This window comes from Arvicola amphibius, chromosome 8, assembly GCF_903992535.2.
Source record: "Arvicola amphibius chromosome 8, mArvAmp1.2, whole genome shotgun sequence".
Taxonomy (NCBI): Eukaryota; Metazoa; Chordata; class Mammalia; order Rodentia; family Cricetidae; genus Arvicola; species Arvicola amphibius.
Genome location: NC_052054.1, coordinates 98,380,096 through 98,395,992, shown reverse-complemented (window position 1 = coordinate 98,395,992; position 15,897 = coordinate 98,380,096). Strand labels below are relative to the sequence as shown.

Here is a 15,897-nt window from a genome sequence, read left to right as displayed (position 1 = left end):
AAATTATGGACAGACCTACTCTAAGCAACTACCAATCTGTCTGCATAAAAATGACAGAATGGGGTGGGGGTGACTAAAAACTTCTCATCTACTCTCAGTTAAGTGAAGAGACAATATAGGAAACATGGGTGGACAACAATCTCAGACAGCACTTCCAAATTGGAAAATGAAGAGAATTTACCTCGTGGGTTCTCTACAGAGGCTGGAACTGTAAATGGGGTAGAGAATTGGTATCTTTGGCTTTTCTAGGAGTTTACATTTAAAATATAGGAAGATATAAACTTGATTTTAAATGAAATTTTAATTTAAAAATTCTTATTAGTAACCAAGGGAAGTACTGGGCATGGCTGTATACATGTGGAATCCTAGCATCCAAGGCATCACTGCACCCAACCCTGCACGCTACAGTATCAACCCGCTAGGGAGGATGCATGCACTAGTCCAACAGTGGCACAGAGGCTATGGAAGTAATCAAATGTTTTGGGATTTGCCAGGCAGTGGTGGCACATGCCTTTAATCCCAGCACTTGGGAGGCAGAGGCAGGCAGATTTCTGTAAATTCGAGGCCAGCCTGGTTTACAAGAGCTAGTTCTAGGACAGCTAGGGCCGTTACACAGAGAAACCTTGTCTCGAAAGGCCAAAAAACAAAACAAAACAAAAACAACAACAAAAACTTTTGGATTCAAATGAGGTCTGGTCCACAGGAAAAAAAATCAGGCCTGATAAAGTTAACCTGGTCAAAAGCTGATGGTCACAGGCCCTACGGAGGAACCTACTACTATTGCTTTGCTCAACCAACTACTAATCCCAGCACTCAGAAGGCAGAGGACAGCCTAGAATAGACAGAGAAACCTTGTCTTGAAAAAACAATGTGTTGTCAAGTTGCCTTTTAAATATTTGTGTTTATACTCAGATTAATGCTGCCCTCAACCATGGCCAGAGAACCTTTCTCTGCAGTAATCTGCAGTTAACGAAAGGCTCATAACTAGTCAAAGTCCAGAGATGCAGTGTCTGTTCAGTGTTCAGTCCTAAATGGGGACATCTACATCAGCCCGACCCCATCCACAATGGCTTAGGAAACATCATAAAAAGGGGCAGAAAGCTGGAGGACAGAGAGGATTACTGTGACATGCTGTCTTCAGAGCATAGCATGGCCAATACACTCATAAACTTGGGCAGCTATGATTACCTGCACAAGATCAGTCAACATTCTAACAGGCCACACTAACTGGACTCAGTACATTATTAATAAACAAAACAGCAGCAAAGGAAAGAATGCAAAGTAGGGATCAGGAAAGTGTTAGCAGTGCCTGTATTGAGTAGGAGGCTGGGGGATGCATGCGATCAAGATGGATTGTTTACACGAATGAAGAATAAATAAAAGGTATTCTACTTAAAAATATCAAGGGAGAGCTAGATGGCTGAGTTGTTAAACGAGTGTCGACAGTTCTTGCAGAAGACCCAGGTTCTGTTCACGGCACCCACGTGGCAACTCACAACTGTCTATAAGTTCAGCAATAGGGGATTCTAATGCCTTCTATGGCACTGCATATGTGTGCACAGACATACATGAAAGCAAACTACCCATACATATAAAATAAAACTAAAACACATACACACCAAAATAACAAGGGACAAGAAAGATGGCTTAGCAGCTAAGTGTGTGTGCTGCTTTTGTACCTTAATTGGGTGGCTCACAATTGCCTACAACTGGAGCTTCAGGGAAACCCAATGCTGATAGGGCACTCTACAGACACTTGCACTCACTAGCACATGCTCGTCTCCCCTCATAAACATAACTAAAAATAATAACATCATGCCAGGCAGTGGTTGAACAGGCCTTTAATCCCAGCACTCAGAAGGCACACGCAGGCAAATCTCGAGTTCGAGGCTGGTGAAGGTTATACAGAGAAACCCTGCCTCGAAAAATCAAAACCCAAACCAAGTAATAATAACATCTTTTGAAAAACCAAGAGTTACAACTTATAGAGGAATTACTATACAGTTGTCTAATAAAAGCTTTTCAATAATTTTTTAGGTTTTTCGTAAGCGCTATAGATTTATCGTGTGCCTGTATACACACACACACACCAATCCACATGCATATGCATGTATACATATGTACTTGTACACATTTATATGTTCATAAATATTTGTGGCAGGTAATCAGATCAGTTTTCTCGTTGGGTGTGTGTGTGTGCATACGTTCAAAACAGAGTCTCTTGAGTACTGAGATTACAGGGGTGTGCCACCATGTCTTATTTCTACGTTATTCTGTACCTGATTATTTCTACATAGAAGAAATCTAAAGTTGGGTATAGTAGCATATCCCTTTAGTCCCAGAACTCAGGAGGCAGAGACAGGCAAGCCTGGTCTACATAGGGAGTTCCAGAACAGCCGGGGGTACACAAGAGACCCCGTCTCAAAAAACAAAACAAAACAAAAAAAACAACAAAAAAGTAAACAAATGAATCTAGCCCAGTGGTGGTGGTGCACATTTTTAATCCCAGCACTAGGAGGCAGAAGCAGGCGGTTTTCTTTGAGTTCAAAGCCACCTGGTCTACAGAGTGAGTTCTAGGATAGCCAGCGTTGTTACAGAGAAACCCTACGTATAATTAAATAAATCTAGATTTGCAGATATTTCGTACCTGGTCAACTTAAAATCTTGCCACCAATAGCTTTGCTCAATTTTCCAATTAAGTAATTATATAACATGTAAAGAATAACCCCTTTGCCCTTTTCTATCTATGTTTGGATTAAACATGAGATTGTTTTGTTTACTGAAGCACTGTTCATAACATTTTCTGAGATAGTCTCATGTTGTCCAAGCTTCCTGGGACTCAACATATAGCTGGGAATAACAAAGCTTGATCTTCTTACTGCCCAAGTGCTAAGATTACAGCCTTTTTGTTGTTGTTGTTTTCTGGAAACAGGATTTCTCTGTAGCTTTGGAGCCTGTCTTGGAACTAGCTCTTGTAGACCAGACTGGCCTTGAACTCACAGAGATCCAGCTGCCTCTGCCTTCTGAGTGCTGGGATCAAAGGCGTGCACCATCACTGCCCGGCTGGGACTACAGCTTTTTATTCTGTGTACACATGTATGCAAATGCACCCTAGGTGGAATGAGTATGTGGAGTAGGTGGAGATGGCCTATGTCATCAAAAGCAGAAAGTTTGGAAGGGCAAATATCAGTTTGCCATCCTACTTCAGGCTACAATGGAGTCTCGAAATCGAGGAGAAATGTTAAATTTGCCACACAAAAGCTCTTCAGAATGAGACACAGACAGGATATCTAATTGCAGTATATGACGAGCCAGCCAACAGGTTATCACAAAAAAGCACGAGAGCCATGGGGGGGAAGAAAAGGAACAGAGGAAAGAAGCCAAAAGAGATTATACTTTGCCAATTACAGAGCACCTCCACTGTCTGTAAGAACTGGACAAGAACATGACTGAGTGTGGCTACAATCCATCAAGAGTCTTCCGTCTTTCTCTGTTCATCAAAACAGCTTCTAGAATAAAAAGTAGTGAGAAGGCAATCATGTACCCAGAGCAGGACTTGAGTCTCTTCTCTCAGTACTTCCATTAGCTCCCAAGTGCTAGAATTACAGACATGCCCCCAATTCCTAACTATAGTCATTTCTTTTCATTTTTGTAAAAGTTGCCTAAATGTTATGTATTGACTCCATGTTTTGGCCGGGTACCCTAAGACCCAGAAGAGGGTGCTGGATTCCTTGATATTGGAGTTTCAGACAGATATGAATGGCCATCTGGGTGCTGGGAACTGAGTCCAGGTCCTCTGCAAAAGCAGTAAGTGCTCTTAACCACTGAGCTTTCTCTCCAGCCCTGTAGCTTTTTTTAGATCTTAAATTATAAAATATGTTGGGTACACAGAGAAGAGTAGACTCATATTTACCTCCCTGATGACAGACTTTTTCTGAGACCCTTAGCTCATTTAAATCAAAACATGATAAATTCTCACCGTGCCTGTTTTTGTAATGTTTTACATTTTATTTCCTGCTTTAAAAATATTATTCATAAAAGAATGAGCTTAAGGATTTAGTTTTAAAAAAGTTTTAAAACACACCCAAAATAATATTTACCTGCACAACTAAAAATGAGAGCCCACTTTAGTCTTTGATGTCTTCATGACGAAAACTGTTTATCAAAGCAGTCTTTAATGACACTAAAGAACAGTCACTTCTTTGTAATTCTAAGATAATAGAATTTTTTAATCCAAAATGAAATGTTCAAGAAATCTTGTATTCTTGTGAGTGCTCAGCCCTACTGGGTTCTGGTTCCCAGCAAGACTCAGGGAACAATGGAGAAGGGGGTGGGTGGAAAGTAAGAGAGGAGTCAGAAGACAGGAAGAAGTGCTATGAAGTACTGCCTGCTAGACAGGACATGGCCTTACAGGAACAAACTCAGAGCAGTACAGTTATCTGCACAAGATTAAGCCAGTCAATTTCAGTTATGAACAGGATAGGGGCTCATGAAGCTTCACATCAATTAAGGAGTTACTGGCAATAAATGGCTGCTGAGAGGTTGTGGTGGTATCATTTTTCTTCCTGGTAGTGGATGCTGGTAGATTCTCCATGTTCATGCTAAAACCATTAACTGAACTCTGTGTGTTATTTAAAGGGGGAAGGGTGTTGTCCACAGAGAGTGGAAGGGGAGAGTTCTGAGTGGAGATGACCAAGATATGTAAGATGTGTGAAATTGTCCAAGATTCAAAAACAACAACAACAAAAAGCATGCTCTCTGCTCAAGACTCTACAGTAAATCATTTTCAGTTGGGAGATATTAATGAAGAATCTACCTTACAAAATGTCACAGATCATCCCAGTGGTCTTAATCCTGTACAAATCAGACTGAGATGGGACTGAATGCAGGTCACGAAGCCATCTTCATACAGTCTCAGCTAAGCCCTCTACCGCTAAAGGAATCAGCCAATGATTATTGAATTCAAACCTTTTGCTGTATGTAAGGCTTTCCAATAACTAATCACGTTTTTCCTATCTCATTAATATAATCCATTATGGTCCTCATCAGACTGTAAAATAAGCTTTCTTTTGCAAGTGAATCTTCAACACTAGACCATAAACAGCTAGGGGAAAAATAGATCTTTTTCTATCTGAATCTCCAGAATCTTTTAACAGCATGTGGTGCCCCATTATTTTAAAAGCCAAAAAAGTGGGGTTATTAGGCTGACATTAGAAAATTAAGACAATACTAAAAGAAATGTACTTAAAAGTCTATTTGGCCACTGAGAAGCCAACCTGTCTGTAAGACAGGAAAAGATAAGGATCTACCTGTGTAAGTGTCCCTGTCCATTCTGAGCTAGCTGCCTCTTCCAGGTGTTCTCAAGGTGAAGTAAGCCTCTAAGAAGTGCAGGACTCATAACTAATGAGTCAACACAGTTTGGCAGCCATTGGAAATTACTTAACTTTTTCAAAGACTATCCCTGACACTGGAAAAGATATGCCCCTTTTTCTCTAAGTTTAAAATCGTCATAATGTTAAGGATTGTTTTGAAAGCAGAAGTATTAATACACTTTTTAAACCAAAGACCCTTTCAGCTACTTTAAAGCACTGCTTTCAAGTATCCCAGTGTCTAACATAACTAACAAGTTTAACAAGTTTAGCCTATGATACTTTAAAGCGTTCAAAACATAAGCCTAAGCAATAGGTTTTGCCCCATGTTTTCATATTCACATATGCTTCCATAATAAATACTTAGCTTGTGGATTGTGGCTAATACTAGCCTCAAACAAAACAATCACTGACTTAATTGGGTTTCTGAAAGTTACTTGCTAAGAAAGAGGACCTTTTTTTTGTTTTTGTTTTTTGCTTTTTGAGACAGGGTTTCTCTGTGTAGCCCTGGCTGTCCTGGAACTCTGTATATCATGCTGGTCTACCTCCTGAGTGCTGGGAATAAAGGCGGGCACACCAACAAATATGTGAAGTCATTGCTTGAGGGCTTATGTAGAAAATTCGAAAGCTGAAGGGCAAGTCATGTTCTAAGTGAAGATTATAATTCTCCAGTTTTCCCCCAATACTGTTTCGTTGTCTGTAAACACCATAATAAAACATAAGTCAGTTTCTCCTTTGCTATAGTTATACGTATTCAAACACCATGCCCAGACTGACCCTCCGGTCTTCTAACTCAGACAGGATACATAAAGATCAGGTAGCCACAAGCAACCGGCTTTTTTCAAAAGTAGATACTCACAAAACACCCCCTCACAACAGGCATGTGTCAAAACAGCTTGGGGTATCGACACTGTGCACATCACTCACTAGGGTCGCGCGATTATTGTTTCCTCTTAGGATTATTGTACCCTAGGGTGTTTTCCTATAGAAAGGCCTTGCTGCAAGGCCTAGGCAGGAGTTTGCGGCCGCTACCCAGTCAGAGGACCTCCCGGGACAGAGGAAAGGACAACCGGGCAGGCCGCAATCCAGCATTGCACCTTCCCCAGCTTCGAGCAGGTCGCGGCCAGCGGGCTCGCAGGGAGTGCCGCGGATCTCACCGCGCGCCCCAAGACCAAACGAGGCGAGGGGCCGTGCCGGCTCCGCCCTCCCCCGCGGGGCACGGGCTCACGACCGCACAGGAAAGCCACGTCCCCAGGGACAGGCACCACTCTATGGTTTGCGTGGGGGCCGCACGTGACTAGCGACTAGCCAATCGCAGGACGGCGACCCGCCATCGAGACGACCGCGGAGGCGGCTAGAGATGCCCGCCGGCAAGTCAAAGGCGCCTGTCCATCCCGGCTCGACGCTCCGAGCTCGGTGCTGCCGCCATCTTCCCGGAGGAAAGGACAGAGGCAAAGGGCCCCCTCCCCTTCACCGCTCCGCACTCACGCTGCCACCTGCCCGCCCCCGATCGGCTCTCAGTGTCAGTGGACACTTCATTCCTTCTAAGGAATATCCTTCCCCCAACTCTAGTTTCCCACAAAGCGAAGCATCTCATTACCTGTTCCTCTCTTATTAGCGCGAGGAAACCAAGCTCATAAGGTAGGAACTGTGGCGAAACAGGAACAAGACGCCATCTTGGTAAAGGAGAAGAGGCTACGCTTGACCTCCCCCCGCCCCCAGCCTCTATATGGCCAACCGCCGTGGGAGGGGCACAGCGCCTGCGCAAAGGTGGACGCCAGCCGGGTCTACGCTTGCGCTCTGCTGGCAGCCGCGGGGGAGGGGACTACGCCGGGCCCAGGAAGGAGTTGGCATGGGGCGGGACGGCGCGATGACGCAATCGGTTCGCGCGCGCGGCGGGGCGGGGCTGGGCAGGCCCGTGCTGTGGTCCGACGAGAGTTCTCGGGCGTGTTAGTGGGTGAGTTGTGTGGCGCTGTGTTCCCACTGTCTCGCGGGCCTCAGTCGAGCTGGCCGTCCTGAGGAATTGGCGAGCGTTCCATCGGTCGCCCGGGTTACTCGGGCCGTGGTGACGGGTGCGGAAGGGGCGCGCGTTGGGGGAGGGGCGGCCGCGCCCTTGGTCCGTGGCTCTGCTGTCCGGCGGCGGGCGTCGTCCCTTCGAGGACAACTGGACGGGCGTCCCCCATCTGGGTAATCGCCCTGGCCGGGTCCAGGGCGTTGGGGCGGGCGTGGCTGGTTCCGGTGAGATTACCGCGCACACAGTCCAAATGCAGTGTGGTGGGGCCTCGGGCGTTTACGCTGGCGGGTGGAGGAGTTGGGCGAGGCAGCTGTAGATTCCCATCTATGAAGCACTTCTATTTGTGTGGCCATATCGTCACTTAACGGTGCTTTTCCGCCCCGGGAAAGTGAGGGACTAGTAGTCACCCCGAGATGTTAATGAGGTTCCCCAGTTGGAGACTGGATAATTGTATGGAGGAGGGATCTTTTCTGCTGTGGCCTTCCCCGGCGTTGTGCGATGCCAGACAAAGGGTTGGAACAGTGGTAGTGACCGGGACTAGGGGACATGGAGCGGAAGCCTCTGACTGTGAGAAGCGATGAAGTCTAACTCTGAAGTGGGTCCTAGGCCCAGACCACGCCTGGCCTTTTTGTATCTTCCGGCCTCATTTGTTAGTGCATCCCGGCCACGTCCGACAGTCCTACCTTACACGAATGCCAGGCTCTTACACTTAGGACTTCTAGTTCAGACCGCTGTGGTCTCTGGCAGCTCAGTTTGCTCCTCTTTTCTGGAGCGCAGCTACCTCCCACGTTCTGTCTTCTCCTTATCTGTTGTGTTAGTTCCTGCTCGCTGTTTGGTATTCAGGATTCTCACTGGGTGAGATTTCCATCGGATGGATTAGGTGTTCCATTGGCGTTTAGTATTGGGGTGCCTACTGCATAGCAAGGGATTCAAGCCTCGGGTTCTCAAGTGTTTCCTCAGTGTTATCATTTAGAGAGAGGTGGTGGGGGACCGGTCCCGCGCAGCGGGTCATCCGAGGCCTCGGAGAGTCCCTTGGCTGGTGGCCTGATTTTAGTACCTCAGATGCATTTCTGAATTAGTCTTGCGAGCATACGGAGAAGTAGGGTTTTGTAGAGGTCATGAAAACTTCACCATGCCTCTGATTTAATCCTTTTTAGTGGCTTTTTTCATAGTCGCCTGTCAGGGATTCTTTTACAGTACCCAACTTTCAGACTGTCAGTGTGTGCTGCTATATCTAATTTTGGTGATGATTTTCTTAATTGTAAAGTTTGTCACGTTCTATTTTTCAGTTTTTCCACCTTGAATTGTTTTTCCTCTTTACAACTCTGTAAAGAGCAAGAGCTTTTAAATGAGATCTGATTCTCTTTCAGGTTTAGTTGGGTAGCCTAGGGAAAGGGGGTGGGACCTCGCTCCATTATCATTCATGAGTGTAATTCAGCTCCCTTTGTTTGTGGCAGGCTGCCCCAGCTCCATTAAGAATGTTGTGCTGTATAATGTACTTGTGCAATCCTCACATCTAAGAAATCTAAATGGCAAGGTAGTCCAGGCACTTTGGATAAAAGCTCTTCAGGATCCTAGGTTGAGAAGTCTCAATGGGGGGCGGTAGGGGTGAGGCATACAAATGTAGCAGTTTATGTACATGAATGGCGCTTTCTATTTATGAGTATACTATAAATGCCACTTGCAAAAATAAGCTTCTAATGTCAAAAATGCACTTTTGTTAATCTATTCGTTTTTTTGGATATAATTTGGGGTGATAATATTACTCTGGAATAAAGAAGCTGTGGGTCAAAGATAAAGACTTTACAAATAAGACATCTGAAATTTACACGGTGTGAAAGAATAACAATTTAGTTTGCTCACCTATCTTAGATGTGGGGGATTTAATTGATCTGCACTTTGTACTTAGGCAGTATGTTAATGGATCAAGGTTTTCTCACTAAAAACCAAGTATTTTAGAAATTCAGTATTACTCTCTCAGCTTTCATTTTGGCATTAATGGGGATATATAGTTTGGTTGCTAGAGTGCTTTCCCTGAGTGCAAGAGTCCTGGGTCCCTATTATACCTCCTCACAAAACCAAACCCCCCTTTTTTTTGTTTTGGTTACCAAATTGTTAGAAGACCATTGTGGATCCAGTGGTTTGCATGTAGGGTAAAGAATTCATAGCCTGGCATGTTCCATATTGAAGAATCATTGTATTCTTCGGTTCTGTACTTGTGTTGTGCATCAGGAAACTTCTTGAAAGAAAGGAAAAAACTGAACTAACCCATGTCTTCATAGGATCTTGGGTCGGTAAAGCAGGGTAGAAAAGGTGCTCATGATGTTTTCTGTATCTGGTGGTGGTCTGGAATCAAATGCATGGAATAGTGGTGAAGGCAAGTGTCCACTCTTCTACTTGTCTCAGGTGTCTATCCTTCCATGTAAACACAAAGGCTATTTTACCCAGTGCATAAAGAAGTCATACCTTACGGCTTCCAGTTTAGAATTGAATTAATTATACCAATTTGGGGAAACAATAATATATTTAGGGCTTTCCCCCAAATCTGTTTGTAGCCAAGAATAGTATTGCACCCCTATAATCCTAGCAATCAGGAGGCTGAAGCAGGGTTGCCAGTTCAAGATGAGTTTTGATTACAAAGACTGTCTCAAAACCAAAAGAGACAAAGAACCTAAAATGTGTTCTTTTGTATTTGAGTGTTTTGTTGTGTTTTCAGACATGGTTTCTTTGTTGCCTATACTATTTGAGAATTTACTGTATAATCCAGGTTGGCCTCAAATTTGTAATCTTCCTGCCTCAACCTCTATTGCTGTGCTACCACATGAGGTTCGATTTTCATTATTATTGTTAAGTATTTTTTCCTATTTCTGTTCCTAAATGTTTAATGCTGTATAGAAAAAAACTTTCAATGTTGGCATGTAGCCTCTCTCTCTCTCTCTCTCTCTCTCTCTCTCTCTCTCTCTCTCTCTCTCTCTCTCACACACACACACACACACACACAAAGTAGGATATTTACAGTTTTTGAGACCTTGTCTCCCTGTGTAGTTCAAGCTGGCCTCCAGTTTGCAATCCTCCTCTCTGTTGAGTGCTGAGATTACAGCAGTGTACCACCACAGCCAGCTAGAAAGAAACTTTTGACTCATCACATACCTTTTTTTAGCACCCAGCCAAATAAATTACCTTATTCTAAAGTTCTTTTTTTGTTCCAGCCTGACCTGGAACATCTGTGCTCATAATCTTGTGATAGTCACTCAGATACCTGAGATTGAAGGCCTGTACCTCTTAGCCTGCTTTACTGTTGGATTTTTTTTTTTTTTTTTGATTGTTTCTTTCTCTTATGCAGTGCTGGTTGTCCTGGAATTCACTGTGTAGACTAGGCTGGCCTCGAACTCAGAGAGTTCCATCTCCCTCTGTCTCCTAAGTGCTGGGATCAAAGATGTGAGCTACCATGCCCGGCTACTGTTGTTTTGTGTTCTAACTCAAGTATTGTGTTTTATGCATGCTCAGTCCTGTCAGCAAAGTAGTTTTGTTTCATGATTTTTCTTGATCCCAATAGAGTAGTATTAAATAATAATAAAACTGCAATATCTAGATCCTACTTGCATTTTGATTCTAATGAAAATATGAGGCAGTTGAGTATTTGATTGAATTAAACAGTTATAATTAATTTTCTCTAGAAATAATAGCTTGCCATTTACTGAACTATAAATGAAGTGTGTATTTAGGATTTGCTTTACTATAATTCAGAGAAGTTGGAAATAAACTAATACTGGCCTTGAGTTGCTAATTATTGAAATTGAATAAAGGTTAGTACTGGAGGGTTTTATTGTGATGTCTTTGTGTGTGCTTTAAGTTTTACATTTGTGTTTTAAGGTAATTATGAGAGCAATGGACATTTTAAATCTTATTGGTTACTATTTAAATAGGTTTAGTATCTCTTTAAAAACATATTTAATGTGTATGAAGGTTTTGTCTAGATGTACATCTGTATATTACAATGCCTGGTGCCCAGGGAGGTTAGAAGAGGACATCAGGTCCCCTGGAACTCAAGTTACAGACAGATGTGAACTGCTATTTCATTGTTGGAAATTGAACCTAGGTCCCCAGGAAGAGCAACAAGTGCTCTTTACCTGGACCATCTCTTCAGCCCCTAGTTTAAATAATTCCATTGTTTGAAGAATAGCATTTGCTATTATTCTTGGAAACAGCCTTGAATTATATTTAAGCAGTTTCCTTAGTGTTTTCATGTATATTGATTGAATTTTATACCTCATCAGTATCTATATATGGCTTTCTCTTAATTTTTTATGTCTTATACCTTTGATACAATATTAGAATCATCTAATCACTGGCAAATATTTAAAATTTTTGTATTTATATTCATGAATGAGGTTGATTTGATGTTTGCTGGTCTGTCTTTCCTTATTGGGACCCTTCCTTTCCCTTATGGATTTGTTATTGAAATTATGCTGACTTCACAAATAAATTGGTTCACGTTCCTTTTTTCTGTAATGGCTTGGAATAGTTAAATGACATTATCTCTTCGGAGTTACATGCTATTTTGCTCTAATTCCATCTGGTGTTGGCCATTCACATTTTTAGTTTAGGGTGTGTATGTGTGTGTGTTGCTTTATGGTTAGATTTTTGTTGTTGTTATTGTTTTGTTTTATGTGTTTGGTGGGAGTGAGGACATATGCTCCTTGTGTATGCTGACATTAGTGAAGAACTTGCTGGAGCCTAGTTTCTCTTTTTGCCATGTGGATTTCTAAGATCTAACCCTGGTGTTCAGGCTGGAGGCAAATACCTTTACCCCATGAGCTAGCTAGCTAGCTGGCCCTATTGCTGGGCTTGAATGGGCTGTTTAGTGGCACTGGTTGTAGCTTTTGTTCTAGTTTGGTAATTTATAGTGCCAGGGATAGTATACTTTTCTCTCATTTTCAATTTGTGGCCCTTTTTATAGTCTGCATCTGTGATTGTGCTGCCTTTTACGTTTGTTCTCATTTCTTTAATTGGGTTTGTATGAAGAATTTGTTTCTTCCAGGTATGGTCACACATTCTTTTAACCCCAACACTGAGAAGGGAGAGGTTGGTAGATATCTTTGAGTCAGAGGTCAGCCTCATTTACATAGTTGAGTTCCAGGATAGCCAGAGCTACATAATGAGACCCTGCCTCAAAAACAAACAAGAATTACTTTTGAATTTACTTGTCTTTGTATTTTTGGCATAGTTTCGTTTTTTTCCTCTTTATTTCTTTAGAATTTTTTGTTATTTGTGGATATTTTTAGGGACAAAATTTCTTTATTTTCGGTGTTACTGATGAAACTATGTGAAACTCAAGTTTGAGTTTTTCATATAAATGTGAACGTCTGAAGACCCTCCCCTCCTGGGGCATTCCATCTCCTTTGGTTTCTACAGACAAATTGTGGGTTTTGCTTTTGGGCTTTCCTTAATCCAAGAGTTGTTCAGGTTTGTTCCAGCTCCTTGAGAGTTTATTTTGTTTCTTTTCACACTTAGTTTAAACAGATCATGCACTGAGAGTATTGATTATAAAAAGCTGAGCATAGTGGTACATACCCTTAAATCCAGTCACTCTGGAAACAGAGACAGGCAGATTTCTAATGAGTTTGAGGCCAGCCTGGTCTACGTAGCAAGTTCCAGGACAGTCAAGGCTACATAGTAAGATTATTCCCTATTCTATAAAGCTCTGCATATCAATTAAGCATGATTGGTTGTATTACTACCTTTCTACCCTTGGAATACTGTTATTTAGTCTGTTCAATTCTAAGAAAAGCCTATTAATACTTCCTCGTTTAAATTGTATTTTTATTAACTTGACTTGGTAATTTTGTCTTTGCTTTATGGTTCTGTCTACAGTTAAGTATTTGGACAGGATGTGTTATGTCTTCCCTATAAATTTTTAAATGATTATTAATACATTGTTCCTGTTTTATTATTTTCTCTTGAATTCCACTTGCTTTGTATTAACAGCATCAAGGTGTATAGATAGGGATTTGAGTTTTCAGCTGCTGCCCCAGTGCCTTCTGCCATACTTCCTTATCATAATGGTGATGAACTCCTATTCCTCTGGGACTAATGAGGAAATTGAAGAAGTGACAACCATTTATGGCAAGGAATAGTGTATCATTAATGGCTGTGCCAAAATATTTTGTATTAGAATCATTGATGATATAGATGGCCCCAAATAGACACTTCGCTTGCAGGTAATGTTACCAAATAAATACTCAGACACGGGTACTTATTTATCAGTTGAATGCGCCTTGGCTGAAAGGGCAGAATGTGCACCATTATCAAACAGCCTTGAGGAAAAGTATATATGTCTACCTTTTTTGGTACAGTGAGAGTGTCCCTTTATGTCCTGTGATCAAGGCCAGGTTTCTTTTCCTCCCCAAATATTTAATTTTAAAAAATGACAGAATATTGGTGAAAGAATCTTTTACCTGTAGGTGGAGAAAAGAAAAGATATTCTGGGCTGAAGAGATGGCTCAAAGGTTAAAAGCACTGGCTGCTCTTCCAGAAGTCCTAAGTTCATTTCCCAGCAACCTCATGGTGGCTCACAACCATCTGTAAGGAGATCTGTAATGGTGCCTCCTTCTGACATGCAGGTAGACATGCAGGCAGAACACTGTATATAATAAATCTTTTTTTTTTTTAAAGATACTTTGATACAGAAATTTCAGGTTCACAGAACCAGACTTAGATATAAGGGGGAGGACTGAAGAAAATATTGAATACAAAGATGATCTCATTTTAGAATATCAGCTAGAAAACCAGTTAAAGCGTTGGATTTCAGCATCAGTGAAAATGAGCCATACAGAAGGAAGAAGTACTTTTAAAGCACACTTGGCCACAGTACTTTGTTCTAAATGAGTAAAAATGGTTCTTGTCAATCTCCATGAGACTTAAGAAAATAGTCAGTGTTCACCCATAATACCTATGCCTGTAGCATAAGGTGTAAGGATAAGCAGACCGTCTTGCAGGACTGTGAGGATGATGGAGGTAGTATCCCACTGGTATGGAAGGGTTCTGCTAGAATCAGATCATTCCACACACCAACAGCTGCTAGAGATATGCTGGTGGAGGACTTCATACGTTCACTCCAGTCATCTCCAAGTCTGGGAAAGAAGAAAGTGAAAAGGGCAGGAATGAACTGTGTGAAAGGGCAAAGACAGAAAATTGCCCTTCGACAGATTTTGCTTCCTTACAGATATGATGCCAATAATTACTATATTAATCAGCTAACCACAGACTTGTCTGGGTTTCACTCCCAAGGGAGGGAGCACAAGTTAGGAAGGAGTTGGGGGAAGTACAAGAGCATGGAAAGCATCTGAAGTTGGGCAGGTGTTTCTCTCTGACTTTTAACCTCGGAAGATCCACATTCTCACTATTTTAAATGAGAATCCAGTAAACAGCTTTACAGTAGAGTGGATTCTGAGACAGAAAATCTTATTTTCTGCATTATTTAATGTAGGTTATCAAGAGTCGTAGGATGACCTACACATGTATATTTGGACCACAATTTTGTTATCATGGGATCCTAAATATATTCTATGTTTTAACAGTTAAAGACTTTAGATGTCATTTATTAAAATCAAAATAACTTCACAATCTTGACATTTTTGATACATGGACATCAATAAAAGCAGCAAGAATTTGATGCTGGGGGAAGGAGCTAATTTTCCTGCCACAATAAATTTTGTTTTAACTTTTTACAGAAGACAAACATTTTTAATATCCCTGATCTCATTTTCCCTCATTTAAAATTGTTAATTAATTTTTAAAAATTTTTTTTCTTTTTTCTTTTTTTGGTTTTTCGAGACAGGGTTTCTCTGCAGCTTTTTTAGAGCCTGTCCTGGAACTAGCTCTTGTAGACCAGGCTGGCCTCGAACTCACAGAGATCCGCCTACCTCTGCCTCCCGAGTGCTGGGATTAAAGGCGTGCGCCACCACCGCCCAGCAATTTTTAAGATATTAATAGCCACATTTGGAAATGAAATCCATAATTTTCACTACAGGTCATTTGCTGGTAGGAGGAGAAATCTTCAGATCTAACTCCTGAATTACACATTTCAAACTATGCCAGGAATGTAAAACAGCTAATGATAGCATTTTTTTTCCTTGGGTTTTAAAAAAGAGGAAATCATGTAGAGAAGTTCCAGTTTTCTATATAACTTTGTACAACCAGGTGTCTACTCTGGCATTCTTTTTATTAGTTAAGAATGTTCTCCATACACCAGTATATAAAAGCAAGTAGCATCTACTTTTTAATGGAAGCAGCAGTAGCTGTACGATGGAAATATTTTGTGATCTATGAGACAGGCTGTGGTTAAAAAAGAAAAACTTATTTTAGACTAATTTCAGAGAAACAAATGAAGTGTATTGGTTGCTGGGCTGATGAACTATATTTGGGAAGTTGTAATCAAATCCAATTCAACTACAAGGTGTGAACATAGCTGGGTGGTGGTGGTGGCGGCAGCGAGTGGCGCAGCTCACCTGT

General features: G+C 41.8%; 2 protein-coding genes across 7 annotated transcripts in view; one reads left to right on the top strand and one right to left on the bottom strand.

Annotated features, from left to right (window-relative positions):
• The window catches only part of LOC119821466 (high density lipoprotein binding protein), a 77,040-nt gene extending 69,961 nt beyond the window's left edge, over positions 1-7,079 (bottom strand). Inside the window, exon 1 of the mRNA XM_038340508.2 lies at positions 6,970-7,079. The gene's annotated coding sequence lies outside the window, so the exon portion shown is untranslated. The remainder of the gene's footprint in view (positions 1-6,969) is intronic.
• A 148-nt stretch (positions 7,080-7,227) lies between these two features.
• Positions 7,228-15,897, top strand: part of Septin2 (septin 2) — a 36,537-nt gene continuing 27,867 nt past the window's right edge. Inside the window, exon 1 of one of the 6 annotated variants that reach the window (XM_038338363.1) lies at positions 7,228-7,326. The gene's annotated coding sequence lies outside the window, so the exon portion shown is untranslated. Of the gene's footprint in view, positions 7,442-7,506; positions 7,608-15,897 lie in introns of those variants that run through there. The other 5 variants (XM_038338365.1, XM_038338364.1, XM_038338368.1 and 2 more) reach the window with 5 other exon arrangements.